This window comes from Cavia porcellus, unplaced genomic scaffold, assembly GCF_034190915.1.
Source record: "Cavia porcellus strain 051 isolate PalLab524CR breed Dunkin Hartley unplaced genomic scaffold, mCavPor4.1 scaffold_33, whole genome shotgun sequence".
Lineage (NCBI taxonomy): Eukaryota > Metazoa > Chordata > Mammalia > Rodentia > Caviidae > Cavia > Cavia porcellus.
The window spans coordinates 39,328,576-39,352,295 of NW_026947516.1; positions in this window are offsets into that span (position 1 = coordinate 39,328,576).

Sequence of the window (23,720 nt, forward strand, 5' to 3'; positions counted from 1 at the left end):
CTACAAATTTATCTCAAGTCCTCTTTCAACAACTACATAAGATGCTGTTTCCAAAAAGAGGACAACATTAAACTAGACACACTTGGTCTAGGTCCCTGGGTTCACTACATGAGTTGTGGAGTCTAAATATTCCATGCCATGAGAAAATACCTGGGATTTCTGGTGAAAGGGGCATTTGCATCCCTTTTCTAAGGGTTTCCCTTTCACCATGTTACAGTTGAATTCTGGGAAAACCTGCTGGTGATAAGGTATTGAGCTAGTACCTCATGTTTAGTGTTCAGGGTTATGCTGGAATGGCTGCAGACCTCCTTGAAATAGCGATTGCAGACAAGTGAACCCCGAGGAAGCTGGATAGTTGAAGCAGGCACTCCAAATATTCATGCACTGCAAGGATTCACTTTCATTTTGGGTCTCATCTTCTGGTTGCTGGCTTTTAGTGCTAACTGATACTACCATGGTGGCAGTAATCCAGCAGAGACTGCATGTATGGTTTGCAGGTTTGCTTCCCAAGCCACCAGAAATTTGGCAGAACCCAAATCATTGTGGCATTTTCTTTCCTCCCTTGAAACATTTGGCTTTCTAAGTTTGATAACTGAATAGACTGGGCTAGTCACCTTTGGACCCCATATACCACAAACAGAGCTAAAGACAGAGCCAATTACTTCCCTCCACTTGTCAAAATATGTCAAATTTGCTTGATCACCACAAGTTCAAAGAAAATTCTGAGGCAACTTAGAGAGGTGAAGCAAATACTGCATGATTGGAATGGCTGTGGTTGTATGAGGTGGAAAGCTGCAGAGTTGGGCTGAAACTGTTCACAGAAATCCACAGGCTTGTGGTTGCCAGGCAACCACACTGGGCTGAGATTGGCTGAACATCCCTGTGAGGTGGATTTTAGGCTCTAGGTTTGAAAATTTAAAAGACTGGGATAGTCAAGTTTGGAACCCATAGACCTCAGACATACCAAAAGGTTTTCCAATTACTTCCCTCCACTTCTCAAAATATGTCAAATTTTCTTGATCACTACAACTGTAAAAAAAATTCTGAGGCAACATAGAGAGGCTAATCAAATACTGCATGATTGGAATGGCTGTGGTTGTATGAGGTGGAAAGCTGCAGAGTTGGGCTGAAACAGTTCACAGAAATCCACAAGCTTGTGGTTGCCAGGCAACCACAATGGGCTGTGATTGGCTGAGCACCATTGTGAGCTGGACTTTAGGCTCTAGGATACAAGTGTGCAGTAGGAGACCTGAGTCACAATGCTGGGCGTTGCCATGGAGACCTAAGTGGCACAGAGGACCTTGTAGGGCAAATTTAAATAGGATGAATATTCTTGGCCTGGTATGCCACAATATTCTCTCCGAAGGCTTCACTGCTCAGAATTTGTGGATGGAAATGCTTGCCAATCTACACATTGATGTACTTTCCATGGTATATTAAATATGCCAGGGCCTGGCAGATGACCTCTGCCATGTCCTATCCTTGAGCATACGCTTTTCCCTTGTCATGTCAGTCATTTGGCTGAGTCCCGTTCCCTAAGCTATTCAGTCAAGACTTGCTTGCATCATTCACCTGCAGTATAAGAGCTTTCTGTGAAATTTCTCAGCAGAAATCCTCTGCAAGCACATAGCTTTGGATATGAGAGACAGTGGTGGAAGTTGAATTTCAAGGGCAGATATTTGAAAACAATGAAACAAGCCCCGAATAAGATCTTTACATGTTTCCCAGATGAATATGTTTGGAAATATGGGGGAAGATGGAGATCAAGGCTGGGAAGAGTGCACACCCATTTCAAGGTACAAAAACCAGGGAAAAACATGGGCAAGCAAGAGAGCTGGTTAATCTGATGTAAAAATCTTTGATGATGAAAGGAAAATTATATTCTCATGATGATATAATCAGGCTGTAGAAGTGAAGTTCTCATGTGGGTTGTCCTATGTGTGGCCTTCTGCATTGGGCAGTGGATGCAGGACAGGAGATCTTCAAATAAATCTGGTGGAACACAAAATACTGAAAGAAAAATTCAGCCTGAATCCTCTGTATTCCTTCCCTTTGAGAACATATATGGATAATGTATGAAGTTTCAAAAGAGAAAATGTCTATTGGGTCATGGTTTCAACAATGAAATTGTCACTTCACATAACATTTTGAATTTTGCTTTCACCATTGCTCATGTACCAGGCCTGAGTAAAGCAGAATGCAGAGTAAGCCTCATCAATAGTTGTGCATTCCATAAGTGGTTTTAAAACCAGTGAAACCCTTTGGACTTAGTGTTTGTATTTAATTGGTTGATTGGTTTTGCAAATTGTTTGTTTTATATTTTTAACTTTGTGAGTCAGTGAAGCCCTCACTCATAGTGATTTCGACCTCTCCAAAAGCTCTGAAGTTATTCATGTAACAGCTATTACATGCTATAAGTTTCTCCTATTAAAACTTGAAAGACTAACAGACTCTGCTACTTTTCATCTAAATTCAGTGTTGTGCTAAGTTCAGGGTTGGACTTTTTACAAGTCCTTTGAAATGTGTCCTCCTCTAGTCACTGGTCGTGCTGGAATTTACTTTCTTGTGAAGACAGGATTTGAGCACATTGACACAAGTACAGTTTGCCACTACTCTGGACACCTGGTTAAATATCGAGTTCCCTAAATGGTGTGTGTTTTACTTTGATCTCTGCTGACACTTTGCTCATCCAGTTAGAACCACAGGACTCCAGGCCATAGCGTTCCAGGCCTAAACAAGAAAATTTCCATTCCGTTTTGGGAGTTCATTTGTCTCTCATATTTACTTTTTCCACAAATGTGTGCTTCAGGAGAGGCCCTGTCCAAATGTGGAGAGGCCCATTTTCATTCACTCACTTTCAGACTTTCTAAGATTTTCAGTTACTAGAGATTTGCCCAGACTTGCCATTGTCAAGGGACAGTGCACTTCACTTGAAATTGTGCAGTATTACTTCATGTGTCTCCGTGAAAATTCCACCAAAGGGAAACTCTCGCTGTAGTCATCTCCAAGTGTTGCTGCGTAAGAAAATATAACTAACAAAGGATGTGGTTTCAAGCAGAATGAGGAAAGGAGGGATTATCTTTATTTCAGTGCAGGTTGACCTTTCAAAGAAACAGTAATTCCTATCAAATAGGAGGTAAAATCTTTTGTAAAGAGACATGGACATGACACACTCAACTTTATGTCACTTTTTTTAAAACGCCAAGGGCATTTGAGAAATTCTTGGCTGCTGAATTGTCCCTTTTTACAAATTTCTCTTAGGTAAGACACTCCAGCTTCTTCAAACCATGGTACAGTTCCTTCCATGTAAAAAACCAAAGCAAAAAACAAAATAAATTAAAACAAAACCCATCAAATTACATTTGAGAACACACAATTGCTCAGCAGGCCCACTATTCAAGAAGCTAGAGGTACAGAATCCTTAGCCTTCAGCCCATGGCCTGAAGTTTTGTCTCTATCATGGCCCCTCAATTCCCTGGCATGTCCACATTAACTCATGAATCTTTACTCATTTCCTCTTCAAATGCACAGGATCCAATATATTTGAACCCTGTTCACCTGGGCTGTAATCATTCAAGGACACACCAGAGGAAGGGCAGCCACTCCCCTGCCTGGGGCCTTGGAGCTTATCACAATAGAAATGGACACCTGAACAAGGGGAACCAAAACAAAGAGAGGCATATTCCTAAAGCCTGAAGCACAGAAGCTACCTATAGACCAGTAGTGGGATTTCACAAATTATGTAAGAATCTCTGTGCACATGCTTGGCATGGTCCCTCATGCCTATAATCCCAGCAATCTGGGGGCTGAGGTGGATGGATCCTTGGGAGTTCCAGTCCATCTTGGGCTACAAATTTATCTCAAGTCCTCTTTCAACAACTGCATAAGATGCTGTTTCCAAAAAGAGGACAACATTAAACTAGACACACTTGGTCTAGGTCCCTGGGTTCACTACATGAGTTGTGGAGTCTAAATATTCCATGCCATGAGAAAATACCTGGGATTTCTAGTGAAAGGGGCATTTGCATTCCTTTTCTAAGGGTTTCCCTTTCACCATGTTACAGTTGAATTCTGGGAAAACCTGCTGGTGATAAGGTATTGAGCTAGTACCTCATGTTTAGTGTTCAGGGTTATGCTGGAATGGCTGCAGACCTCCTTGAAATAGCGATTGCAGACAAGTGAACCCCGAGGAAGCTGGATAGTTGAAGCAGGCACTCCAAATATTCATGCACTGCAAGGATTCACTTTCATTTTGGGTCTCATCTTCTGGTTGCTGGCTTTTAGTGCTAACTGATACTACCATGGTGGCAGTAATCCAGCAGAGACTGCATGTATGGTTTGCAGGTTTGCTTCCCAAGCCACCAGAAATTTGGCAGAACCCAAATCATTGTGGCGTTTTCTTTCCTCCCTTGAAACATTTGGCTTTCTAAGTTTGATAACTGAATAGACTGGGCTAGTCACCTTTGGACCCCATATACCACAAACAGAGCTAAAGACAGAGCCAATTACTTCCCTCCACTTGTCAAAATATGTCAAATTTGCTTGATCACCACAAGTTCAAAGAAAATTCTGAGGCAACTTAGAGAGGTGAAGCAAATACTGCATGATTGGAATGGCTGTGGTTGTATGAGGTGGAAAGCTGCAGAGTTGGGCTGAAACTGTTCACAGAAATCCACAGGCTTGTGGTTGCCAGGCAACCACACTGGGCTGAGATTGGCTGAACATCCCTGTGAGGTGGATTTTAGGCTCTAGGTTTGAAAATTTAAAAGACTGGGATAGTCAAGTTTGGAACCCATAGACCTCAGACATACCAAAAGGTTTTCCAATTACTTCCCTCCACTTCTCAAAATATGTCAAATTTTCTTGATCACTACAACTGTAAAAAAAAATTCTGAGGCAACATAGAGAGGCTAATCAAATACTGCATGATTGGAATGGCTGTGGTTGTATGAGGTGGAAAGCTGCAGAGTTGGGCTGAAACAGTTCACAGAAATCCACAAGCTTGTGGTTGCCAGGCAACCACAATGGGCTGTGATTGGCTGAGCACCATTGTGAGCTGGACTTTAGGCTCTAGGATACAAGTGTGCAGTAGGAGACCTGAGTCACAATGCTGGGCGTTGCCATGGAGACCTCAGTGGCACAGAGGACCTTGTAGGGCAAGATTTAAATAGGATGAATATTCTTGGCCTGGTATGCCACAATATTCTCTCCGAAGGCTTCACTGCTCAGAATTTGTGGATGGAAATGCTTGCCAATCTACACATTGATGTACTTTCAATGGGATATTAAATATGCCAGGGCCTGGCAGATGACCTCTGCCATGTCCTATCCTTGAGCATACGCTTTTCCCTTGTCATGTCAGTCATTTGGCTGAGTCCTGTTCCCTAAGCTATTCAGTCAAGACTTGCTGGCATCATTCACCTGCAGTATAAGAGCTTTCTGTGAAATTTCTCAGCAGAAATCCTCTGCAAGCACATAGCTTTGGATATGAGAGACAGTGGTGGAAGTTGAATTTCAAGTCAGATATTTGAAAACAATGAAACAAGCCCCGAATAAGATCTTTACATGTTTCCCAGATGAATATGTTTGGAAATATGGGGGAAGATGGAGATCAAGGCTGGAAAGAGTGCACACCCATTTCAAGGTACAAAAACCAGGGAAAAACATGGGCAAGCAAGAGAACTGGTTAATCTGATGTAAAAATCTTTGATGATGAAAGGAAAATTATATTCTCATGATGATATAATCAGGCTGTAGAAGTGAAGTTCTCATGTGGGTTGTCCTATGTGTGGCCTTCTGCATTGGGGAGTGGATGCAGGACAGGAGATCTTCAAATAAATCTGGTGGAACACAAAATACTGAAAGAAAAATTCAGCCTGAATCCTCTTTATTCCTTCCCTTTGAGAACATATATGGATAATGTATGAAGTTTCAAAAGAGAAAATGTCTATTGGGTCATGGTTTCAACAATGAAATTGTCACTTCACATAACATTTTGAATTTTGCTTTCACCATTGCTCATGTACCAGGCCTGAGTAAAGCAGAATGCAGAGTAAGCCTCATCAATAGTTGTGCATTCCATAAGTGGTTTTAAAACCAGTGAAACCCTTTGGACTTAGTGTTTGTATTTAATTGGTTGATTGGTTTTGCAAATTGTTTGTTTTACTATTTTTAACTTTGTGAGTCAGGGAAACCCTCACTCATAGTGATTTCGACCTCTCCAAAAGGTCTGAAGTTATTCATGTAACAGCTATTACATGCTATAAGTTTCTCTTATTAAAACTTGAAAGACTAACAGACTCTGCTACTTTTCATCTAAATTCAGTGTTGTGCTAAGTTCAGGGTTGGACTTTTTACAAGTCCTTTGAAATGTGTCCTCCTCTAGTCACTGGTCGTGCTGGAATTTACTTTCTTGTGAAGACAGGATTTGAGCACATTGACACAAGTACAGTTTGCCACTACTCTGGACACCTGGTTAAATATCGAGTTCCCTAAATGGTGTGTGTTTTACTTTGATCTCTGCTGACACTTTGCTCATCCAGTTAGAACCACAGGACTCCAGGCCATAGCGTTCCAGGCCTAAACAAGAAAATTTCCATTCCGTTTTGGGAGTTCATTTGTCTCTCATATTTACTTTTTCCACAAATGTGTGCTTCAGGAGAGGCCCTGTCCAAATGTGGAGAGGCCCATTTTCATTCACTCACTTTCAGACTTTCTAAGATTTTCAGTTACTAGAGATTTGCCCAGACTTGCCATTGTCAAGGGACAGTGCACTTCACTTGAAATTGTGCAGTATTACTTCATGTGTCTCCGTGGAAATTCCACCAATGGGAAACTCTCGCTGTAGTCATCTCCAAGTGTTGCTGCGTAAGAAAATATAACTAACAAAGGATGTGGTTTCAAGCAGAATGAGGAAAGGAGGGATTATCTTTATTTCAGTGCAGGTTGACCTTTCAAAGAAACAGTAATTCCTATCAAATAGGAGGTAAAATCTTTTGTAAAGAGACATGGACATGACACACTCAACTTTATGTCACTTTTTTTAAAACGCCAAGGGCATTTGAGAAATTCTTGGCTGCTGAATTGTCCCTTTTTGCAAATTTCTCTTAGGTAAGACACTCCAGCTTCTTCAAACCATGGTACAGTTCCTTCCATGTAAAAAACCAAAGCAAAAAACAAAATAAATTAAAACAAAACCCATCAAATTACATTTGAGAACACACAATTGCTCAGCAGGCCCACTATTCAAGAAGCTAGAGGTACAGAATCCTCAGCCTTCAGCCCATGGCCTGAAGTTTTGTCTCTATCATGGCCCCTCAATTCCCTGGCATGTCCACATTAACTCATGAATCTTTACTCATTTCCTCTTCAAATGCACAGGATCCAATATATTTGAACCCTGTTCACCTGGGCTGTAATCATCCAAGGACACACCAGAGGAAGGGCAGCCACTCCCCTGCCTGGGGCCTTGGAGCTTATCACAATAGAAATGGACACCTGAACAAGGGGAACCAAAACAAAGAGAGGCATATTCCTAAAGCCTGAAGCACAGAAGCTACCTATAGACCAGTAGTGGGATTTCACAAATTATGTAAGAATCTCTGTGCACATGCTTGGCATGGTCCCTCATGCCTATAATCCCAGCAATCTGGGGGCTGAGGTGGATGGATCCTTGGGAGTTCCAGTCCATCTTGGGCTACAAATTTATCTCAAGTCCTCTTTCAACAACTACATAAGATGCTGTTTCCAAAAAGAGGACAACATTAAACTAGACACACTTGGTCTAGGTCCCTGGGTTCACTACATGAGTTGTGGAGTCTAAATATTCCATGCCATGAGAAAATACCTGGGATTTCTAGTGAAAGGGGCATTTGCATCCCTTTTCTAAGGGTTTCCCTTTCACCATGTTACAGTTGAATTCTGGGAAAACCTGCTGGTGATAAGGTATTGAGCTAGTACCTCATGTTTAGTGTTCAGGGTTATGCTGGAATGGCTGCAGACCTCCTTGAAATAGCGATTGCAGACAAGTGAACCCCGAGCAAGCTGGATAGTTGAAGCAGGCACTCCAAATATTCATGCATTGCAAGGATTCACTTTCATTTTGGGTCTCATCTTCTGGTTGCTGGCTTTTAGTGCTAACTGATACTACCATGGTGGCAGTAATCCAGCAGAGACTGCATGTATGGTTTGCAGGTTTGCTTCCCAAGCCACCAGAAATTTGGCAGAACCCAAATCATTGTGGCATTTTCTTTCCTCCCTTGAAACATTTGGCTTTCTAAGTTTGATAACTGAATAGACTGGGCTAGTCACCTTTGGACCCCATATACCACAAACAGAGCTAAAGACAGAGCCAATTACTTCCCTCCACTTGTCAAAATATGTCAAATTTGCTTGATCACCACAAGTTCAAAGAAAATTCTGAGGCAACTTAGAGAGGTGAAGCAAATACTGCATGATTGGAATGGCTGTGGTTGTATGAGGTGGAAAGCTGCAGAGTTGGGCTGAAACTGTTCACAGAAATCCACAGGCTTGTGGTTGCCAGGCAACCACACTGGGCTGAGATTGGCTGAACATCCCTGTGAGGTGGATTTTAGGCTCTAGGTTTGAAAATTTAAAAGACTGGGATAGTCAAGTTTGGAACCCATAGACCTCAGACATACCAAAAGGTTTTCCAATGACTTCCCTCCACTTCTCAAAATATGTCAAATTTTCTTGATCACTACAACTGTAAAAAAAATTCTGAGGCAACATAGAGAGGCTAATCAAATACTGCATGATTGGAATGGCTGTGGTTGTATGAGGTGGAAAGCTGCAGAGTTGGGCTGAAACAGTTCACAGAAATCCACAAGCTTGTGGTTGCCAGGCAACCACAATGGGCTGTGATTGGCTGAGCACCATTGTGAGCTGGACTTTAGGCTCTAGGATACAAGTGTGCAGTAGGAGACCTGAGTCACAATGCTGGGCGTTGCCATGGAGACCTCAGTGGCACAGAGGACCTTGTAGGGCAAGATTTAAATAGGATGAATATTCTTGGCCTGGTATGCCACAATATTCTCTCCGAAGGCTTCACTGCTCAGAATTTGTGGATGGAAATGCTTGCCAATCTACACATTGATGTACTTTCAATGGGATATTAAATATGCCAGGGCCTGGCAGATGACCTCTGCCATGTCCTATCCTTGAGCATACGCTTTTCCCTTGTCATGTCAGTCATTTGGCTGAGTCCTGTTCCCTAAGCTATTCAGTCAAGCCTTGCTGGCATCATTCACCTGCAGTATAAGAGCTTTCTGTGAAATTTCTCAGCAGAAATCCTCTGCAAGCACATAGCTTTGGAATGAGAGACAGTGGTGGAAGTTGAATTTCAAGGGCAGATATTTGAAAACAATGAAACAAGCCCCGAATAAGATCTTTACATGTTTCCCAGATGAATATGTTTGGAAATATGGGGGAAGATGGAGATCAAGGCTGGGAAGAGTGCACACCCATTTCAAGGTACAAAAACCAGGGAAAAACATGGGCAAGCAAGAGAGCTGGTTAATCTGATGTAAAAATCTTTGATGATGAAAGGAAAATTATATTCTCATGATGATATAATCAGGCTGTAGAAGTGAAGTTCTCATGTGGGTTGTCCTATGTGTGGCCTTCTGCATTGGGCAGTGGATGCAGGACAGGAGATCTTCAAATAAATCTGGTGGAACACAAAATACTGAAAGAAAAATTCAGCCTGAATCCTGTGTATTCCTTCCCTTTGAGAACATATATGGATAATGTATGAAGTTTCAAAAGAGAAAATGTCTATTGGGTCATGGTTTCAACAATGAAATTGTCACTTCACATAACATTTTGAATTTTGCTTTCACCATTGCTCATGTACCAGGCCTGAGTAAAGCAGAATGCAGAGTAAGCCTCATCAATAGTTGTGCATTCCATAAGTGGTTTTAAAACCAGTGAAACCCTTTGGACTTCGTGTTTGTATTTAATTGGTTGATTGGTTTTGCAAATTGTTTGTTTTACTATTTTTAACTTTGTGAGTCAGGGAAGCCCTCACTCATAGTGATTTCGACCTCTCCAAAAGCTCTGAAGTTATTAATGTAACAGCTATTACATGCTATAAGTTTCTCCTATTAAAACTTGAAAGACTAACAGACTCTGCTACTTTTCATCTAAATTCAGTGTTGTGCTAAGTTCAGGGTTGGACCTTTTACAAGTCCTTTGAAATGTGTCCTCCTCTAGTCACTGGTCGTGCTGGAATTTACTTTCTTGTGAAGACAGGATTTGAGCACATTGACACAAGTACAGTTTGCCACTACTCTGGACACCTGGTTAAATATCGAGTTCCCTAAATGGTGTGTGTTTTACTTTGATCTCTGCTGACACTTTGCTCATCCAGTTAGAACCACAGGACTCGAGGCCATAGCGTTCCAGGGCTAAACAAGAAAATTTCCATTCCGTTTTGGGAGTTCATTTGTCTCTCATATTTACTTTTTCCACAAATGTGTGCTTCAGGAGAGGCCCTGTCCAAATGTGGAGAGGCCCATTTTCATTCACTCACTTTCAGACTTTCTAAGATTTTCAGTTACTAGAGATTTGCCCAGACTTGCCATTGTCAAGGGACAGTGCACTTCACTTGAAATTGTGCAGTATTACTTCATGTGTCTCCGTGGAAATTCCACCAATGGGAAACTCTCGCTGTAGTCATCTCCAAGTGTTGCTGCGTAAGAAAATATAACTAACAAAGGATGTGGTTTCAAGCAGAATGAGGAAAGGAGGGATTATCTTTATTTCAGTGCAGGTTGACCTTTCAAAGAAACAGTAATTCCTATCAAATAGGAGGTAAAATCTTTTGTAAAGAGACATGGACATGACACACTCAACTTTATGTCACTTTTTTTAAAACGCCAAGGGCATTTGAGAAATTCTTGGCTGCTGAATTGTCCCTTTTTGCAAATTTCTCTTAGGTAAGACACTCCAGCTTCTTCAAACCATGGTACAGTTCCTTCCATGTAAAAAACCAAAGCAAAAAACAAAATAAATTAAAACAAAACCCATCAAATTACATTTGAGAACACACAATTGCTCAGCAGGCCCACTATTCAAGAAGCTAGAGGTACAGAATCCTCAGCCTTCAGCCCATGGCCTGAAGTTTTGTCTCTATCATGGCCCCTGAGTTCCCTGGCATGTCCACATTAACTCATGAATCTTTACTCATTTCCTCTTCAAATGCACAGGATCCAATATATTTGAACCCTGTTCACCTGGGCTGTAATCATCCAAGGACACACCAGAGGAAGGGCAGCCACTCCCTTGCCTGGGGCCTTGGAGCTTATCACAATAGAAATGGACACCTGAACAAGGGGAACCAAAACAAAGAGAGGCATATTCCTAAAGCCTGAAGCACAGAAGCTACCTATAGACCAGTAGTGGGATTTCACAAATTATGTAAGAATCTCTGTGCACATGCTTGGCATGGTCCCTCATGCCTATAATCCCAGCAATCTGGGGGCTGAGGTGGATGGATCCTTCGGAGTTCCAGTCCATCTTGGGCTACAAATTTATCTCAAGTCCTCTTTCAACAACTACATAAGATGCTGTTTCCAAAAAGAGGACAACATTAAACTAGACACACTTGGTCTAGGTCCCTGGGTTCACTACATGAGTTGTGGAGTCTAAATAGTCCATGCCATGAGAAAATACCTGGGATTTCTAGTGAAAGGGGCATTTGCATCCCTTTTCTACGGGTTTCCCTTTCACCATGTTACAGTTGAATTCTGGGAAAACCTGCTGGTGATAAGGTATTGAGCTAGTACCTCATGTTTAGTGTTCAGGGTTATGCTGGAATGGCTGCAGACCTCCTTGAAATAGCGATTGCAGACAAGTGAACCCCGAGCAAGCTGGATAGTTGAAGCAGGCACTCCAAATATTCATGCATTGCAAGGATTCACTTTCATTTTGGGTCTCATCTTCTGGTTGCTGGCTTTTAGTGCTAACTGATACTACCATGGTGGCAGTAATCCAGCAGAGACTGCATGTATGGTTTGCAGGTTTGCTTCCCAAGCCACCAGAAATTTGGCAGAACCCAAATCATTGTGGCATTTTCTTTCCTCCCTTGAAACATTTGGCTTTCTAAGTTTGATAACTGAATAGACTGGGCTAGTCACCTTTGGACCCCATATACCACAAACAGAGCTAAAGACAGAGCCAATTACTTCCCTCCACTTGTCAAAATATGTCAAATTTGCTTGATCACCACAAGTTCAAAGAAAATTCTGAGGCAACTTAGAGAGGTGAAGCAAATACTGCATGATTGGAATGGCTGTGGTTGTATGAGGTGGAAAGCTGCAGAGTTGGGCTGAAACTGTTCACAGAAATCCACAGGCTTGTGGTTGCCAGGCAACCACACTGGGCTGAGATTGGCTGAACATCCCTGTGAGGTGGATTTTAGGCTCTAGGTTTGAAAATTTAAAAGACTGGGATAGTCAAGTTTGGAACCCATAGACCTCAGACATACCAAAAGGTTTTCCAATGACTTCCCTCCACTTCTCAAAATATGTCAAATTTTCTTGATCACTACAACTGTAAAAAAAATTCTGAGGCAACATAGAGAGGCTAATCAAATACTGCATGATTGGAATGGCTGTGGTTGTATGAGGTGGAAAGCTGCAGAGTTGGGCTGAAACAGTTCACAGAAATCCACAAGCTTGTGGTTGCCAGGCAACCACAATGGGCTGTGATTGGCTGAGCACCATTGTGAGCTGGACTTTAGGCTCTAGGATACAAGTGTGCAGTAGGAGACCTGAGTCACAATGCTGGGCGTTGCCATGGAGACCTCAGTGGCACAGAGGACCTTGTAGGGCAAGATTTAAATAGGATGAATATTCTTGGCCTGGTATGCCACAATATTCTCTCCGAAGGCTTCACTGCTCAGAATTTGTGGATGGAAATGCTTGCCAATCTACACATTGATGTACTTTCAATGGGATATTAAATATGCCAGGGCCTGGCAGATGACCTCTGCCATGTCCTATCCTTGAGCATACGCTTTTCCCTTGTCATGTCAGTCATTTGGCTGAGTCCTGTTCCCTAAGCTATTCAGTCAAGCCTTGCTGGCATCATTCACCTGCAGTATAAGAGCTTTCTGTGAAATTTCTCAGCAGAAATCCTCTGCAAGCACATAGCTTTGGAATGAGAGACAGTGGTGGAAGTTGAATTTCAAGGGCAGATATTTGAAAACAATGAAACAAGCCCCGAATAAGATCTTTACATGTTTCCCAGATGAATATGTTTGGAAATATGGGGGAAGATGGAGATCAAGGCTGGGAAGAGTGCACACCCATTTCAAGGTACAAAAACCAGGGAAAAACATGGGCAAGCAAGAGAGCTGGTTAATCTGATGTAAAAATCTTTGATGATGAAAGGAAAATTATATTCTCATGATGATATAATCAGGCTGTAGAAGTGAAGTTCTCATGTGGGTTGTCCTATGTGTGGCCTTCTGCATTGGGCAGTGGATGCAGGACAGGAGATCTTCAAATAAATCTGGTGGAACACAAAATACTGAAAGAAAAATTCAGCCTGAATCCTGTGTATTCCTTCCCTTTGAGAACATATATGGATAATGTATGAAGTTTCAAAAGAGAAAATGTCTATTGGGTCATGGTTTCAACAATGAAATTGTCACTTCACATAACATTTTGAATTTTGCTTTCACCATTGCTCATGTACCAGGCCTGAGTAAAGCAGAATGCAGAGTAAGCCTCATCAATAGTTGTGCATTCCATAAGTGGTTTTAAAACCAGTGAAACCCTTTGGACTTCGTGTTTGTATTTAATTGGTTGATTGGTTTTGCAAATTGTTTGTTTTACTATTTTTAACTTTGTGAGTCAGGGAAGCCCTCACTCATAGTGATTTCGACCTCTCCAAAAGCTCTGAAGTTATTAATGTAACAGCTATTACATGCTATAAGTTTCTCCTATTAAAACTTGAAAGACTAACAGACTCTGCTACTTTTCATCTAAATTCAGTGTTGTGCTAAGTTCAGGGTTGGACCTTTTACAAGTCCTTTGAAATGTGTCCTCCTCTAGTCACTGGTCGTGCTGGAATTTACTTTCTTGTGAAGACAGGATTTGAGCACATTGACACAAGTACAGTTTGCCACTACTCTGGACACCTGGTTAAATATCGAGTTCCCTAAATGGTGTGTGTTTTACTTTGATCTCTGCTGACACTTTGCTCATCCAGTTAGAACCACAGGACTCCAGGCCATAGCGTTCCAGGCCTAAACAAGAAAATTTCCATTCCGTTTTGGGAGTTCATTTGTCTCTCATATTTACTTTTTCCACAAATGTGTGCTTCAGGATAGGCCCTGTCCAAATGTGGAGAGGCCCATTTTCATTCACTCACTTTCAGACTTTCTAAGATTTTCAGTTACTAGAGATTTGCCCAGACTTGCCATTGTCAAGGGACAGTGCACTTCACTTGAAATTGTGCAGTATTACTTCATGTGTCTCCGTGGAAATTCCACCAATGGGAAACTCTCGCTGTAGTCATCTCCAAGTGTTGCTGCGTAAGAAAATATAACTAACAAAGGATGTGGTTTCAAGCAGAATGAGGAAAGGAGGGATTATCTTTATTTCAGTGCAGGTTGACCTTTCAAAGAAACAGTAATTCCTATCAAATAGGAGGTAAAATCTTTTGTAAAGAGACATGGACATGACACACTCAACTTTATGTCACTTTTTTTAAAACGCCAAGGGCATTTGAGAAATTCTTGGCTGCTGAATTGTCCCTTTTTGCAAATTTCTCTTAGGTAAGACACTCCAGCTTCTTCAAACCATGGTACAGTTCCTTCCATGTAAAAAACCAAAGCAAAAAACAAAATAAATTAAAACAAAACCCATCAAATTACATTTGAGAACACACAATTGCTCAGCAGGCCCACTATTCAAGAAGTTAGAGGTACAGAATCCTCAGCCTTCAGCCCATGGCCTGAAGTTTTGTCTCTATCATGGCCCCTCAATTCCCTGGCATGTCCACATTAACTCATGAATCTTTACTCATTTCCTCTTCAAATGCACAGGATCCAATATATTTGAACCCTGTTCACCTGGGCTGTAATCATCCAAGGACACACCAGAGGAAGGGCAGCCACTCCCTTGCCTGGGGCCTTGGAGCTTATCACAATAGAAATGGACACCTGAACAAGGGGAGCCAAAACAAAGAGAGGCATATTCCTAAAGCCTGAAGCACAGAAGCTACCTATAGACCAGTAGTGGGATTTCACAAATTATGTAAGAATCTCTGTGCACATGCTTGGCATGGTCCCTCATGCCTATAATCCCAGCAATCTGGGGGCTGAGGTGGATGGATCCTTGGGAGTTCCAGTCCATCTTGGGCTACAAATTTATCTCAAGTCCTCTTTCAACAACTACATAAGATGCTGTTTCCAAAAAGAGGACAACATTAAACTAGACACACTTGGTCTAGGTCCCTGGGTTCACTACATGAGTTGTGGAGTCTAAATATTCCATGCCATGAGAAAATACCTGGGATTTCTAGTGAAAGGGGCATTTGCATCCCTTTTCTAAGGGTTTCCCTTTCACCATGTTACAGTTGAATTCTGGGAAAACCTGCTGGTGATAAGGTATTGAGCTAGTACCTCATGTTTAGTGTTCAGGGTTATGCTGGAATGGCTGCAGACCTCCTTGAAATAGCGATTGCAGACAAGTGAACCCCGAGCAAGCTGGATAGTTGAAGCAGGCACTCCAAATATTCATGAATTGCAAGGATTCACTTTCATTTTGGGTCTCATCTTCTGGTTGCTGGCTTTTAGTGCTAACTGACACTACCATGGTGGCAGTAATCCAGCAGAGACTGCATGTATGGTTTGCAGGTTTGCTTCCCAAGCCACCAGAAATTTGGCAGAACCCAAATCATTGTGGCATTTTCTTTCCTCCCTTGAAACATTTGGCTTTCTAAGTTTGATAACTGAATAGACTGGGCTAGTCACCTTTGGACCCCATATACCACAAACAGAGCTAAAGACAGAGCCAATTACTTCCCTCCACTTGTCAAAATATGTCAAATTTGCTTGATCACCACAAGTTCAAAGAAAATTCTGAGGCAACTTAGAGAGGTGTAGCAAATACTGCATGATTGGAATGGCTGTGGTTGTATGAGGTGGAAAGCTGCAGAGTTGGGCTGAAACTGTTCACAGAAATCCACAGGCTTGTGGTTGCCAGGCAACCACACTGGGCTGAGATTGGCTGAACATCCCTGTGAGGTGGATTTTAGGCTCTAGGTTTGAAAATTTAAAAGACTGGGATAGTCAAGTTTGGAACCCATAGACCTCAGACATACCAAAAGGTTTTCCAATGACTTCCCTCCACTTCTCAAAATATGTCAAATTTTCTTGATCACTACAACTGTAAAAAAAAATTCTGAGGCAACATAGAGAGGCTAATCAAATACTGCATGATTGGAATGGCTGTGGTTGTATTAGGTGGAAAGCTGCAGAGTTGGGCTGAAACAGTTCACAGAAATCCACAAGCTTGTGGTTGCCAGGCAACCACAATGGGCTGTGATTGGCTGAGCACCATTGTGAGCTGGACTTTAGGCTCTAGGATACAAGTGTGCAGTAGGAGACCTGAGTCACAATGCTGGGCGTTGCCATGGAGACCTCAGTGGCACAGAGGACCTTGTAGGGCAAGATTTAAATAGGATGAATATTCTTGGCCTGGTATGCCACAATATTCTTTCCGAAGGCTTCACTGCTCAGAATTTGTGGATGGAAATGCTTGCCAATCTACACATTGATGTACTTTCAATGGGATATTAAATATGCCAGGGCCTGGCAGATGACCTCTGCCATGTCCTATCCTTGAGCATACGCTTTTCCCTTGTCATGTCAGTCATTTGGCTGAGTCCTGTTCCCTAAGCTATTCAGTCAAGACTTGCTGGCATCATTCACCTGCAGTATAAGAGCTTTCTGTGAAATTTCTCAGCAGAAATCCTCTGCAAGCACATAGCTTTGGAATGAGAGACAGTGGTGGAAGTTGAATTTCAAGGGCAGATATTTGAAAACAATGAAACGAGCCCCGAATAAGATCTTTACATGTTTCCCAGATGAATATGTTTGGAAATATGGGGGAAGATGGAGATCAAGGCTGGGAAGAGTGCACACCCATTTCAAGGTACAAAAACCAGGGAAAAACATGGGCAAGCAAGAGAGCTGGTTAATCTGATGTAAAAATCTTTGATGATGAAAGGAAAATTATATTCTCATGATGATATAATCAGGCTGTAGAAGTGAAGTTCTCATGTGGGTTGTCCTATGTGTGGCCTTCTGCATTGGGCAGTGGATGCAGGACAGGAGATCTTCAAATAATTCTGGTGGAACACAAAATACTGAAAGAAAAATTCAGCCTGAATCCTGTGTATTCCTTCCCTTTGAGAACATATATGGATAATGTATGAAGTTTCAAAAGAGAAAATGTCTATTGGGTCATGGTTTCAACAATGAAATTGTCACTTCACATAACATTTTGAATTTTGCTTTCACCATTGCTCATGTACCAGGCCTGAGTAAAGCAGAATGCAGAGTAAGCCTCATCAATAGTTGTGCATTCCATAAGTGGTTTTAAAACCAGTGAAACCCTTTGGACTTAGTGTTTGTATTTAACTGGTTGATTGGTTTTGCAAATTGTTTGTTTTACTATTTTTAACTTTGTGAGTCAGGGAAGCCCTCACTCATAGTGATTTCGACCTCTCCAAAAGCTCTGAAGTTATTCATGTAACAGCTATTACATGCTATAAGTTTCTCCTATTAAAACTTGAAAGACTAACAGACTCTGCTACTTTTCATCTAAATTCAGTGTTGTGCTAAGTTCAGGATTGGACTTTTAACAAGTCCTTTGAAATGTGTCCTCCTCTAGTCACTGGTCGTGCTGGAATTTACTTTCTTGTGAAGACAGGATTTGAGCACATTGACACAAGTACAGTTTGCCACTACTCTGGACACCTGGTTAAATATCGAGTTCCCTAAATGGTGTGTGTTTTACTTTGATCTCTGCTGACACTTTGCTCATCCAGTTAGAACCACAGGACTCCAGGCCATAGCGTTCCAGGCCTAAACAAGAAAATTTCCATTCCGTTTTGGGAGTTCATTTGTCTCTCATATTTACTTTTTCCACAAATGTGTGCTTCAGGAGAGGCCCTGTCCAAATGTGGAGAGGCCCATTTTCATTCACTCACTTTCAGACTTTCTAAGATTTTCAGTTACTAGAGATTTGCCCAGACTTGCCATTGTCAAGGGACAGTGCACTTCACTTGAAATTGTGCAGTATTACTTCATGTGTCTCCGTGGAAATTCCACCAATGGGAAACTCTCGCTGTAGTCATCTCCAAGTGTTGCTGCGTAATAAAATATAAGTAACAAAGGATGTGGTTTCAAGCAGAATGAGGAAAGGAGGGATTATCTTTATTTCAGTGCAGGTTGACCTTTCAAAGAAACAGTAATTCCTATCAAATAGGAGGTAAAATCTTTTGTAAAGAGACATGGACATGACACACTCAACTTTATGTCACTTTTTTTAAAACGCCAAGGGCATTTGAGAAATTGTTGGCTGCTGAATTGTCCCTTTTTGCAAATTTCTCTTAGGTAAGACACTCCAGCTTCTTCAAACCATGGTACAGTTCCTTCCATGTAAAAAACCAAAGCAAAAAACAAAATAAATTAAAACAAAACCCATCAAATTACATTTGAGAACACACAATTGCTCAGCAGGCCCACTATTCAAGAAGCTAGAGGTACAGAATCCTCAGCCTTCAGCCCATGGCCTGAAGTTTTGTCTCTATCATGGCCCCTCAATTCCCTGGCATGTCCACATTAACTCATGAATCTTTACTCATTTCCTCTTCAAATGCACAGGATCCAATATATTTGAACCCTGTTCACCTGGGCTGTAATCATCCAAGGACACACCAGAGGAAGGGCAGCCACTCCCTTGCCTGGGGCCTTGGAGCTTATCACAATAGAAATGGACACCTGAACAAGGGGAGCCAAAACAAAGAGAGGCATATTCCTAAAGCCTGAAGCACAGAAGCTACCTATAGACCAGTAGTGGGATTTCACAAATTATGTAAGAATCTCTGTGCACATGCTTGGCATGGTCCCTCATGCCTATAATCCCAGCAATCTGGGGGTGAGGTGGATGGATCCTTGGGAGTTCCAGTCCATCTTAGGCTACAAATTTATCTCAAGTCCTCTTTCAACAACTACATAAGATGCTGTTTCCAAAAAGAGGACAACATTAAACTAGACACACTTGGTCTAGGTCCCTGGGTTCACTACATGAGTTGTGGAGTCTAAATATTCCATGCCATGAGAAAATACCTGGGATTTCTGGTGAAAGGGGCATTTGCATCCCTTTTCTAAGGGTTTCCCTTTCACCATGTTACAGTTGAATTCTGGGAAAACTTGCTGGTGATAAGGTATTGAGCTAGTACCTCATGTTTAGTGTTCAGGGTTATGCTGGAATGGCTGCAGACCTCCTTGAAATAGCGATTGCAGACAAGTGAACCCCGAGCAAGCTGGATAGTTGAAGCAGGCACTCCAAATATTCATGCACTGCAAGGATTCACTTTCATTTTGGGTCTCATCTTCTGGTTGCTGGCTTTTAGTGCTAACTGATACTACCATGGTGGCAGTAATCCAGCAGAGACTGCATGTATGGTTTGCAGGTTTGCTTCCCAAGCCACCAGAAATTTGGCAGAACCCAAATCATTGTGGCATTTTCTTTCCTCCCTTGAAACATTTGGCTTTCTAAGTTTGATAACTGAATAGACTGGGCTAGTCACCTTTGGACCCCATATACCACAAACAGAGCTAAAGACAGAGCCAATTACTTCCCTCCACTTGTCAAAATATGTCAAATTTGCTTGATCACCACAAGTTCAAAGAAAATTCTGAGGCAACTTAGAGAGGTGTAGCAAATACTGCATGATTGGAATGGCTGTGGTTGTATGAGGTGGAAAGCTGCAGAGTTGGGCTGAAACTGTTCACAGAAATCCACAGGCTTGTGGTTGCCAGGCAACCACACTGGGCTGAGATTGGCTGAACATCCCTGTGAGGTGGATTTTAGGCTCTAGGTTTGAAAATTTAAAAGACTGGGATAGTCAAGTTTGGAACCCATAGACCTCAGACATACCAAAAGGTTTTCCAATGACTTCCCTCCACTTCTCAAAATATGTCAAATTTTCTTGATCACTACAACTGTAAAAAAAAATTCTGAGGCAACATAGAGAGGCTAATCAAATACTGCATGATTGGAATGGCTGTGGTTGTATTAGGTGGAAAGCTGCAGAGTTGGGCTGAAACAGTTCACAGAAATCCACAAGCTTGTGGTTGCCAGGCAACCACAATGGGCTGTGATTGGCTGAGCACCATTGTGAGCTGGACTTTAGGCTCTAGGATACAAGTGTGCAGTAGGAGACCTGAGTCACAATGCTGGGCGTTGCCATGGAGACCTCAGTGGCACAGAGGACCTTGTAGGGCAAGATTTAAATAGGATGAATATTCTTGGCCTGGTATGCCACAATATTCTTTCCGAAGGCTTCACTGCTCAGAATTTGTGGATGGAAATGCTTGCCAATCTACACATTGATGTACTTTCAATGGGATATTAAATATGCCAGGGCCTGGCAGATGACCTCTGCCATGTCCTATCCTTGAGCATACGCTTTTCCCTTGTCATGTCAGTCATTTGGCTGAGTCCTGTTCCCTAAGCTATTCAGTCAAGACTTGCTGGCATCATTCACCTGCAGTATAAGAGCTTTCTGTGAAATTTCTCAGCAGAAATCCTCTGCAAGCACATAGCTTTGGAATGAGAGACAGTGGTGGAAGTTGAATTTCAAGGGCAGATATTTGAAAACAATGAAACGAGCCCCGAATAAGATCTTTACATGTTTCCCAGATGAATATGTTTGGAAATATGGGGGAAGATGGAGATCAAGGCTGGGAAGAGTGCACACCCATTTCAAGGTACAAAAACCAGGGAAAAACATGGGCAAGCAAGAGAGCTGGTTAATCTGATGTAAAAATCTTTGATGATGAAAGGAAAATTATATTCTCATGATGATATAATCAGGCTGTAGAAGTGAAGTTCTCATGTGGGTTGTCCTATGTGTGGCCTTCTGCATTGGGCAGTGGATGCAGGACAGGAGATCTTCAAATAATTCTGGTGGAACACAAAATACTGAAAGAAAAATTCAGCCTGAATCCTGTGTATTCCTTCCCTTTGAGAACATATATGGATAATGTATGAAGTTTCAAAAGAGAAAATGTCTATTGGGTCATGGTTTCAACAATGAAATTGTCACTTCACATAACATTTTGAATTTTGCTTTCACCATTGCTCATGTACCAGGCCTGAGTAAAGCAGAATGCAGAGTAAGCCTCATCAATAGTTGTGCATTCCATAAGTGGTTTTAAAACCAGTGAAACCCTTTGGACTTAGTGTTTGTATTTAACTGGTTGATTGGTTTTGCAAATTGTTTGTTTTACTATTTTTAACTTTGTGAGTCAGGGAAGCCCTCACTCATAGTGATTTCGACCTCTCCAAAAGCTCTGAAGTTATTCATGTAACAGCTATTACATGCTATAAGTTTCTCCTATTAAAACTTGAAAGACTAACAGACTCTGCTACTTTTCATCTAAATTCAGTGTTGTGCTAAGTTCAGGGTTGGACTTTTAACAAGTCCTTTGAAATGTGTCCTCCTCTAGTCACTGGTCGTGCTGGAATTTACTTTCTTGTGAAGACAGGATTTGAGCACATTGACACAAGTACAGTTTGCCACTACTCTGGACACCTGGTTAAATATCGAGTTCCCTAAATGGTGTGTGTTTTACTTTGATCTCTGCTGACACTTTGCTCATCCAGTTAGAACCACAGGACTCCAGGCCATAGCGTTCCAGGCCTAAACAAGAAAATTTCCATTCCGTTTTGGGAGTTCATTTGTCTCTCATATTTACTTTTTCCACAAATGTGTGCTTCAGGAGAGGCCCTGTCCAAATGTGGAGAGGCCCATTTTCATTCACTCACTTTCAGACTTTCTAAGATTTTCAGTTACTAGAGATTTGCCCAGACTTGCCATTGTCAAGGGACAGTGCACTTCACTTGAAATTGTGCAGTATTACTTCATGTGTCTCCGTGGAAATTCCACCAATGGGAAACTCTCGCTGTAGTCATCTCCAAGTGTTGCTGCGTAATAAAATATAAGTAACAAAGGATGTGGTTTCAAGCAGAATGAGGAAAGGAGGGATTATCTTTATTTCAGTGCAGGTTGACCTTTCAAAGAAACAGTAATTCCTATCAAATAGGAGGTAAAATCTTTTGTAAAGAGACATGGACATGACACACTCAACTTTATGTCACTTTTTTTAAAACGCCAAGGGCATTTGAGAAATTGTTGGCTGCTGAATTGTCCCTTTTTGCAAATTTCTCTTAGGTAAGACACTCCAGCTTCTTCAAACCATGGTACAGTTCCTTCCATGTAAAAAACCAAAGCAAAAAACAAAATAAATTAAAACAAAACCCATCAAATTACATTTGAGAACACACAATTGCTCAGCAGGCCCACTATTCAAGAAGCTAGAGGTACAGAATCCTCAGCCTTCAGCCCATGGCCTGAAGTTTTGTCTCTATCATGGCCCCTCAATTCCCTGGCATGTCCACATTAACTCATGAATCTTTACTCATTTCCTCTTCAAATGCACAGGATCCAATATATTTGAACCCTGTTCACCTGGGCTGTAATCATCCAAGGACACACCAGAGGAAGGGCAGCCACTCCCTTGCCTGGGGCCTTGGAGCTTATCACAATAGAAATGGACACCTGAACAAGGGGAGCCAAAACAAAGAGAGGCATATTCCTAAAGCCTGAAGCACAGAAGCTACCTATAGACCAGTAGTGGGATTTCACAAATTATGTAAGAATCTCTGTGCACATGCTTGGCATGGTCCCTCATGCCTATAATCCCAGCAATCTGGGGGTGAGGTGGATGGATCCTTGGGAGTTCCAGTCCATCTTAGGCTACAAATTTATCTCAAGTCCTCTTTCAACAACTACATAAGATGCTGTTTCCAAAAAGAGGACAACATTAAACTAGACACACTTGGTCTAGGTCCCTGGGTTCACTACATGAGTTGTGGAGTCTAAATATTCCATGCCATGAGAAAATACCTGGGATTTCTGGTGAAAGGGGCATTTGCATCCCTTTTCTAAGGGTTTCCCTTTCACCATGTTACAGTTGAATTCTGGGAAAACTTGCTGGTGATAAGGTATTGAGCTAGTACCTCATGTTTAGTGTTCAGGGTTATGCTGGAATGGCTGCAGACCTCCTTGAAATAGCGATTGCAGACAAGTGAACCCCGAGCAAGCTGGATAGTTGAAGCAGGCACTCCAAATATTCATGCACTGCAAGGATTCACTTTCATTTTGGGTCTCATCTTCTGGTTGCTGGCTTTTAGTGCTAACTGATACTACCATGGTGGCAGTAATCCAGCAGAGACTGCATGTATGGTTTGCAGGTTTGCTTCCCAAGCCACCAGAAATTTGGCAGAACCCAAATCATTGTGGCATTTTCTTTCCTCCCTTGAAACATTTGGCTTTCTAAGTTTGATAACTGAATAGACTGGGCTAGTCACCTTTGGACCCCATATACC